Below are 8,727 nucleotides of genomic sequence, written 5' to 3'. Positions count from 1 at the left end.
CACCAAAAAGCACAGGGTTGTTCACTGAAAATCAGAGAAAACAAAAAACAAAAAAGCAGATAGAAATCCATTTGTAAGTCTGGGCTGTGTCTATTTGCATGGCGATGAAGGCCCCGAGTGTTCTGCAGTGACTGAGATATGAGTTTCAGACAAAAGAGCCTGTGTTTGTTCTGCCCCGGGAAGTTTGAGGAGGACAGAGAAGGGGAGAAGAAGAGGAAGACAAGAGGACGTCGTCAGTGCAAGGGATTACGCGTAGCGAGAACCACGGGCACTCGCTTCTCCTATTGTGGCGACTGAATTGCTTTCCAGTACCGTGGTATTTAGTTAAGCAGATGGTGCTTCTTCACACCTAGAGATGTCCTCTCTTGGCGGCTGCTCGACTCAAGTGTGTTGGGGGATGACAGAATGACGAACAGGTGCGTGTGGTGAACTTTTTCTGCGGTATGTAGTTTTTCTAGTACAGGAGACAAAGACTAACACAACCACAGGGATAGATACTAGAATCTCAGCTTAATTTCCTATTTACTCATCTATTTAAAACGTGTGTATGTATATAGTTTATAAATTCGAAACATTAGCTTTCACTGAATTCCAACTTTGGAAACTCACACAAACCCCTCAAAACATGTAGACGTACTGAACAGATGACCAAAAACTTTCAGACAGGTTCTCTCTAAAACTGAGAGTACATGACTTTGGTCCTGTCGTTCAGTAACACATTGATACACAGATTAAACCATCTTCTATTATAGATTATCTTCAGTGATGAAAGGGTCAAAAGCATAGCTTGATATTAGAGTATCGTTCTAGCTCAGACCACAAGAAACAAAATATAACACTTAGCTCAAGGTTGACTGTGTATTTAAAGTATGTGGAAGGCAAAGAGGAGCCGAATGCACTGATTTGCATAGCAGACAATGCCTATATTTAATTCAAAATACTACAAAGACAGCATGTCTGGTTTTGAAATAGAGAAACCATATTGATGTTTAATAATGTACGCTCACTTCGAGTTTGATGCCGGCAACATTTTTCGAGGAAGGGAACCAGGGGGGAAAAAAGAACGACAAATGTTATATTCATGTAAGGTTATGAAGTAAACAAAAGTCTAGTGGAGAATCTCCAAATTAATTTAAATAGTTTTCAGTTGGTCAGTAGCTTAATTGGATCGAGGGAGAATTTGAGAGTCTGTCAAAAGTAGACGTGGGCAGAATTTAATCACAATTTAGGGGCAATATCCATTAGATAGGACGCTAATATCTTGAAATAACATTATCCAAAGTAAAATTGTAAAGAACTTTTGGACTTTGCCATCTGGAGTAAACAATATAATTCAAATATTTAGAGAACCACATAATTTTCTGTATGCAAGGAGCAGGTTTGAGATCACAGCCTGAGTGGTTGTGATCATCAGGCCCTCAGGCAGTGCTGCATTGAAAAAACACGATTCTGTGATAGAAATCAGAGCATGAGTCCAGTAATACACCTCAAAACCATCATCAGTAAACGCTGGTCATCGCTGTATCCAAGCGTGAAGTCCCCCATAAAAATAAAAATAAAAGTGAAGTGCACAACTCCTGTGGTCTGAAAGGTCAAATAAATTGTAATTTCTTTTTTGATTTTTGAATAGCTAAAATCTCTTGCCTGTATTCCAGATCTGTCACCCAATTAAACATTTGGGAGTAGAAGCCCTAAAGTACTGATTTGCTGACAATGTCCTTCAAACAAGAATGGTTAAAATATTCACTCTAAAACAACAGATGACGGCTAGATAAAAAACATACAGATACTTGGTCGAACAGAGGGGGTAATATCTGGCTCGCCAAACTGGCATGACCCTGGGAGTCCTCAAAAGTGCAATTCCTACAAGCAGCCTGCAAGCAGCGATGAACGGGCCCTCTCACCCTTGTGCACGTTCAGGCGTGCTGCAGTGGAAGCTTGTATGACTTGCATGTAGATTCTTCAGGGCTGGACATTTAGCGGATGACACCAGCCACAACTCTCTATGTCAAACCATTCAAAAGTTATGGCAGAAAGTAGGAACTATCAAATATGGACCAATCAGATGAAGGGGGCGGCGCGTTTTTTGGCATCTATCGTCGCCACGGTAACGCTTTTGACTGAGAAAAGTAATGTGCATCGTCGCTGGATCGAGACGCACATTTTGATGTATAACATACCTGGGTGCACGTTACGGTTTAGGCGAAGAATGCGCCAAAATTACACGATTAATTCAAAATCGCCGACTTCCGGTTCGGTTTCGGCCATGGCGCCAAGAGACTTTTCTTTAAGTTGCGACATGATACAGGTGTGTACTGATTTTCGTGCATGTACGTCAAACTGTATTGTGGGACTTGAGGCACAAAGTTTTCTAGAGGGCACTGTTGAGCCATTAAGCCACGCCCATTAATGTAAACCATGAAATATCAAATTTGGTGACTTTTGGGGCACGTTTAGGGGGGCAAAAAGGCCCTCATTTTGTCGGAAAAAAATGTTTTTAAAAAAGAGGAAAAAAAAATTCCTACAGATACAATAAGACCTTCGCACTGTAAGTGCTCGGTCCCTAAAAATAACTACCACTAGCGGCTGTAACCAAACGCGAGTCATCCTTCATTGGCCTACATGTTTAAATATGTATCGTTAAATCAGAAATAAACTTCTTTACAGCCTGGTTCAAAACAATAATTTTGATCTCCATCGCTAGATCCCATGTCCGTAACAAATATTTGGGTGGTGACTTTATATGTACCTCGTCAGGTAAAATTATACAAAGCCACACATCTATGTATAATTAGGGGAGTGGTCTTATGGGTGGCAGTTTGTGGTGTCAACCAGACTGCGGGTCTAGACGACCAGCCAACAGGTAGCCGAGGATGCCGGTGCGGGATCGGCCATCTGGTGGCTGTTGGTCCTGTTTATCAATGGAAGGTTCCTGAAGGGTCCTGAAGGGTCCTGGCGGGTCCTGAAGGGTCCTGGCGGGTCCTGAAGGGTCCTGGAGGTTCCTGAAGGGTCCTGAAGGGTTCTGAGGGCGGCTCGGCGTCTGTGGGTCCCGGCTGAGCTTAGCTAGTCCTTTGACAGCACTCAATTCTTTTTGTTGCTTTGTTAGAAAAATGAGGATGGATGGAAAGAATGACTGTAAACATTAGTCAACGTCATTGGTTGGCATGAGTCAGCATGAACTAAGCAAAGCTAAAATAGCTCATTGGTGGTAACTGAGCCAAGGCTGTCTCGCTCCACTGAGTTTCCAGGCTTGTTCACTCCACCGGTCCAACCAAAATACCTGGTTCCAGCAGAGTCAGCTCCAGCCAACATGACACCACTCTCTCCAGGAACTGTTCGGTGATATCACAGGGGGTTTGAGCAGTTTTATTTATACAGTCTATTTTCATTCCGTCTATTTGCCCATTTTTAGATCAACTGTTGATCCAAAAATCACTTCCTGCTATCATGATGCGCTTTAAAGGTCTAAAAAAGAAAAATGAATAAAAAAAGTGGCTTCCACTCTTCAGAAACATATGACTGATGGGATAGAGGGGTTGTTCACATCTTCGTACACAGCCTATGGGTAAAAAACAAAAAAAGCAATTAGTTTTTTTCCTCTCTGGCTGTTTTTATTTTTATATTTTAAAGTTCAATATTTGATGTGTGACCTTCGCTCTAGATCTGTAACATGTATGGTCTAAAAGATATAACATCTATTGCATTCTTTTACATTTTACACAGCTTGAAAACCTGTCTGGAATCAATATTTCATTTCATTTCAAAACATTTGTCAAACTTGCTATCTCACTGACTATTTTTAGACAACAGTTTAAATATACCGACCCTTTCTTTGTTCTTTTGTAAGAACTTTAGCAGAAAAGCAGTTGTTTTCCTCAAAAAAGAAAAGAAAAGAAAATAACAGGATGTGGTGTCATTGCTGATTAATGTCAGTGCAAATCTGTGACATTTTACAAAGCAGAAATGATTTCCTCTCGCGCTTCTAATGAAATCAAACAAATTACTAACAAACAAGTACATGATGGCTTGACATTTCCCCTGTTGTTTTTACTCGGTCTCGAGACTCATTTGAGGCCCCAAAGTCAGAAAACATAAGCTCCATGTCAGAGTTATTGTTATTGAACAGTAAACAGCGAGTCCCACAGAACACTCCCAAATGACCAATTAAGAACATTTTTGTCTGAGAAGCATGATATTAAAGAAGTGGGGCTTAACGGAGGCCTTTTATTCAACATTTCAAGAAGTTGAATTAAAAAAAAATTGGTCAGAATCCAGTGTAACTCTCACATTTTCAACTTTTCTTATTTCACATACCCTAAAGTAGTGTTTGTTTATTTTAGACAATTACCCACTGTAAGATAAAGTAAGAGGAAGACTGACACTTGATAACAAAACAGTTAATGCTCTTTTGAGCTAGCATTACTTGGCGGTTAGCAGCCTGTTCTGATATTGATCTGTCACCGTCAATGTCAAGAAAGAGCTTCTTCTCCTTCATTGCTGTGTTTCAGCATTCATGTTGGCACATTAGACCCGTTGTAATAGCATCCTGGAACGAGTCCTACAGAAGAGCGACATTTTATTAGCTAAAAGACGTTGTCTTATAGAAAAATGATGGGATGGTCTCAGTGCATATAGTGCTTAACATTGTGAGACAGCAGCTCATTGTCATTCTGTCATGTGGCGGAGCGGTGCTCGGTACATATCGGCTACGGGAGGCCTGCTGGAAATTGGGGGATGGCCTATTAGAGGTAATGAATGGCTGTCAACCACAGGGCCCTCTGCGTGTTCTGCATGTCATGTACAATGAGTTTCTTTTGAAAAGAGAAAACCTACCACTGAGTGCAGACAAATCTATTTTTAACTTAACACATGCAAGTGGACCTTCATACACTTGTATCATTAAAGTTTATACACATGGATCAAAACGTTTGTCTTTCCAAACCTCTATCTGAGAGAGGTTTTTTTATTTTAAATTTTAGGGTTGGGGCATACTTTTATCTATTATTCTCGAAAAGGCCACTTCTCGTTAGGTTGACACTTAAATATCTGTTGACCTGTGCACTATTTCAGGCTGATATTCCCAGGATGATTGCGAGCCAGACAACTTGGCATGTTGGCAGTTGCTGAGGGTAACAGCACCGAGGGCTGTTGTCGAGGTTTTGGCTGAAGGCGTTCAGTCTGGGCTCATGCTTGGCAGCCCTATGAAAGACAACAACGGCTCACGATTCACTGGCCACTAATTGGAGTGTCACTCCACAGTTCTCGGTGATATGAATACAGCCTGTAAAGGCGCACATAAGCACAAATACATACTCTCATTGGTGTCCTGTATCGAAATTTAATTTAAGAAGTAATTCCTGCATCAGTAATTGATTTTACCAGCTCATTACAAATGGGCCCTGACAGCTAATTTACTTTTACAAGATTAAACATGAACATTATGAGCTGTTAAAGTATGAATACTGCAGCTACTCTTAACTGCTGAGGCAACCTCCCGCAGTATACTGTATGCTTGAAATTTCAAATGGGACTTGACATAGGAAAAATGCAAATCCTTGTGCTCCTGTGATGCAGTCAAGGATTTGAAAATCCACTAGTAGGACCATCTAGTATGTGTGCTGATGTTACACTCTCTCAAAAGCTGCGCTATATTGGTTTAGAACGATGACTTAGATAAAAATGTTTCCTGTTTGGTTTAAGAGCTGTAAAAAGACACTCATGTCAAGAGATATTTTTGTTGCTTTTGCAACTGAAGTCAGTCAATAAGTATCCACAATTTCAAGACAAAGACACTGTGAGAATCAGAAATACAGAAGTATTTAAACCCAAATTATTTTTCTCCCTTTACAAACTAGCCAAACATGAAGGAAAAAAATGAAAATTGTAGGTGTTTGTGGTAGGTGTTTGTGGTTGCTGAAACACCAGTGCAGAAACTGACTTCAGGATAAAAACAGTTTTTAAAGGAGCTTGAGGCTGGATTTATGAAAAAAAATTGTATAAGTTTTAATTTTTCTAGTAATAATGTCAGATGAAGCGTTCCAAACCAAAAAGAGTGAGCCCTCTAGTATATCTGTCCGTTGCCTTAACAGGCTGTGTGCTGCAAAATGTGCTGCAAGGCTGGGGCCGCTTTTCCCGCGCTGTCCTGCGGATGTGACGTCAAATGACGCTGCATGTGCGTTCTCCCCGTTCTCCCGTGCCGGCTTCGCTGTTGGCTGCAGTACCCCCGACGGCCGTCGTGGCGAAGGGTGGCGCTAGAGAGTCTCATTTCTTAAAAGGAGCCTCATGCTCCTTTAAGTATGACTGGTACGTTCTGTACCAGTGGAAATAACTTTGAATGAGAGGGGTAGCACGCATGAGGCTAGCCAGGTTAAAGAGCATCAGTGGTGCTGAAAAAGAAACAACCATGAAATGTTGAAGCAGGAACTACTGATCGATCATATTACAAGCTTTGGCATTGATACACAGTGGCAAGAAAATGTATGAACTAATTTAAAATAACTGGTACGGTGAAAAAAAAGAAAGCGGAGCCTTAGCAGTAACAGTTGTATGAACCTCCAAGAGTTTCCAATATACACGGCAATGTAATAGCAACACACAGATTCCATTAATTTTTTTTACGGAAAGTGAAGACTCGTGGTGTCGATGCAAAGCATTACAGAAGGGCAGACGGTCAAAAAATTAAGCTTGGCCAATCTTCATGCAAATGAGGACAATATCCAGTCAAAGTTGACATTGCTGTCCAAGGTCACAGCATTGGATAAGCAAAGGAAGTTTGACTGGACACGTCTAAACACAAAAATTAGGGAAGCATCTGCAAGCAAAATCAATTGTGGTCTGAGCAGGCCACTCCAAAAGGTGAATCATCGTGCTTCTTACAGTTTGAAAAACAACCTTAAAACATTTCAGTGCTTTTATCCCTCCCAGCAGTCACACATCCGGACTCATTTTACAGTATTTGCTGAACTCTAAGTGTGAAAACTACTGACCCACTCAGGTGATTGGTCTGGGTGTTCACCTTCTTTTCCCTCTGGTACTGGGTGTGTTCAATAATGATACAAGAAATGTCATATATATATATATATATATATATATCAGTGGAACAACGTTGTGTTTATTTGTTATTGAGTGGAATCATACTTTGGGGAAAATGAATCCAGTTAATTCCAGGTAGTTATACAAGTCTGGCAGAGTCAATCAGTGTGGTTACATGCACATCTAAATCAAGCTATTGTCAACAATCTAGCTAAGGATTAAACTGGAGTTCATGAGAAATCCAAGTATACATGTATGAGAAGACAATCGATTATTGAGTGAGGTAAGTTTGACTCTGCTACGCTACACGCACTTTTGCGTTGGCATTCTTCCGGTTCCTTCTTTGTTTTTCTTCTTCTTGCGTTGATATTCTGGTTTTTGCTCTGTCATCACTTCCGAAAGGGGGAGTCCCAGGGCAATCACTAGCTCGGCTAAGCGTGGGTTGCGTTTACATGCCGGAATAACTTGAATTAAGACTGCATTATGTGGCACTAACAGCTTGATCTCAAGAGTTTGAGTTTGGTTCGACTACAGCCCGGCTAAGGTGTATACATGGCTTTTAAAAATGTGATATCGGTCGAATTAAGGCAACAATTTGACTTTCTGTTAGTGCATGTAAACGTACTGAGTGTAACTATAATCAGAAGAATAAGACTAGTGTTTTAATCGGTGTCCCATTTTATTCAAAGCAAGGACAGTTTTCATGTACATAAGTTCACTGTCAGAATGCCGAACAATAATGGTGTTGCAGCTCAAATTTTTGGAGGGTATTAGGGAATTCTAAAAGCATCGCAACCTTCTTGGATGCCATCATATATGTGAGGGCCAGACACATTTGCTATCTGTCCTGACGTTCATTGTCCTTCCACTCTTGACCCTGATCCCGCTGCACATTATAATTGGTGCATCGACTTATAGTCCGTCAGAGGCATGTGTGTCTCTGTTTTCCATGTCCGGGGAGACATTGATCTAATTAGAAGTCTTCATTAGTCAGCTGCAGAGTGCAGTGTCATGTTTAAGGAATGATCTACTGATTCTCCATCCGCCCCTCCCATAAACCACAATGCAGGGCCTTGTCTGAATTCAAAACAAAAGGATTGCTTTCAGCTTCCAGTTGAGGAAATGGGTGTTCAGGCACAGAGTCTCATCTTTTTTTTCTTTTTTCTGTAAAATGCGTTTCAGTCCTTTTTTCCACTTTGTTGCACATCTGCCTTTTGGTTGTTCTGTGTTAGATTTGTTGGACCAGAAGAATTCAGGGAAGGTGCATCGCAGTATTTAGAAACCTTTTCTTGTCATCTGTAACTTCCCAAGTAGCAATTTGTTTCAAACCCTCCTAGTAATTAGAAAATATTGTGTGGGAACATTATTACATTTTACTCATAAGAACCGGGATGACATTCATCTGAATTACACCACTTGCTTCCTTGCTAGTCATTGTGAATACATCTCTGCTTTCAGGTATCTTTCCTCAGTGCCTAAAGACCATCAACATTAAACCACTTTTAAAAAGAATAGTCTAGACAGGTCAATCAATCAATCTTTATTTGTATAGATCCTTTAAAATAACCACTGTTGAGAGACCACTGTCAGTATTGAAGCTGATATCATTAAGGACCTTTACTAGAGCTACCATTTCAGTCTTGGTCTGACTGGATCTTGGTGCTGCATTTGACACAGTCAGCCACAACATCTTGA

At 40.7% G+C, this 8,727-nt stretch overlaps 1 protein-coding gene across 3 annotated transcripts in view; it reads left to right on the top strand.

The window, feature by feature from the left end:
* The first annotated feature begins 246 nt into the window (after positions 1-246).
* cdh19 (cadherin 19, type 2) overlaps positions 247-8,727 on the top strand; it is a 49,105-nt gene continuing 40,624 nt past the window's right edge. For all 3 annotated transcript variants that reach the window (XM_061713462.1, XM_061713463.1, XM_061713464.1), the window contains exon 1: positions 247-416. The gene's annotated coding sequence lies outside the window, so the exon portion shown is untranslated. The remainder of the gene's footprint in view (positions 417-8,727) is intronic.

Source organism: Cololabis saira, chromosome 22 (genome assembly GCF_033807715.1).
Source record: "Cololabis saira isolate AMF1-May2022 chromosome 22, fColSai1.1, whole genome shotgun sequence".
In the NCBI taxonomy this organism is placed as follows: Eukaryota; Metazoa; Chordata; class Actinopteri; order Beloniformes; family Belonidae; genus Cololabis; species Cololabis saira.
The sequence above is the reverse complement of the archived record's forward strand: the minus strand, read 5'-3'. Positions and strand labels throughout refer to the sequence as shown.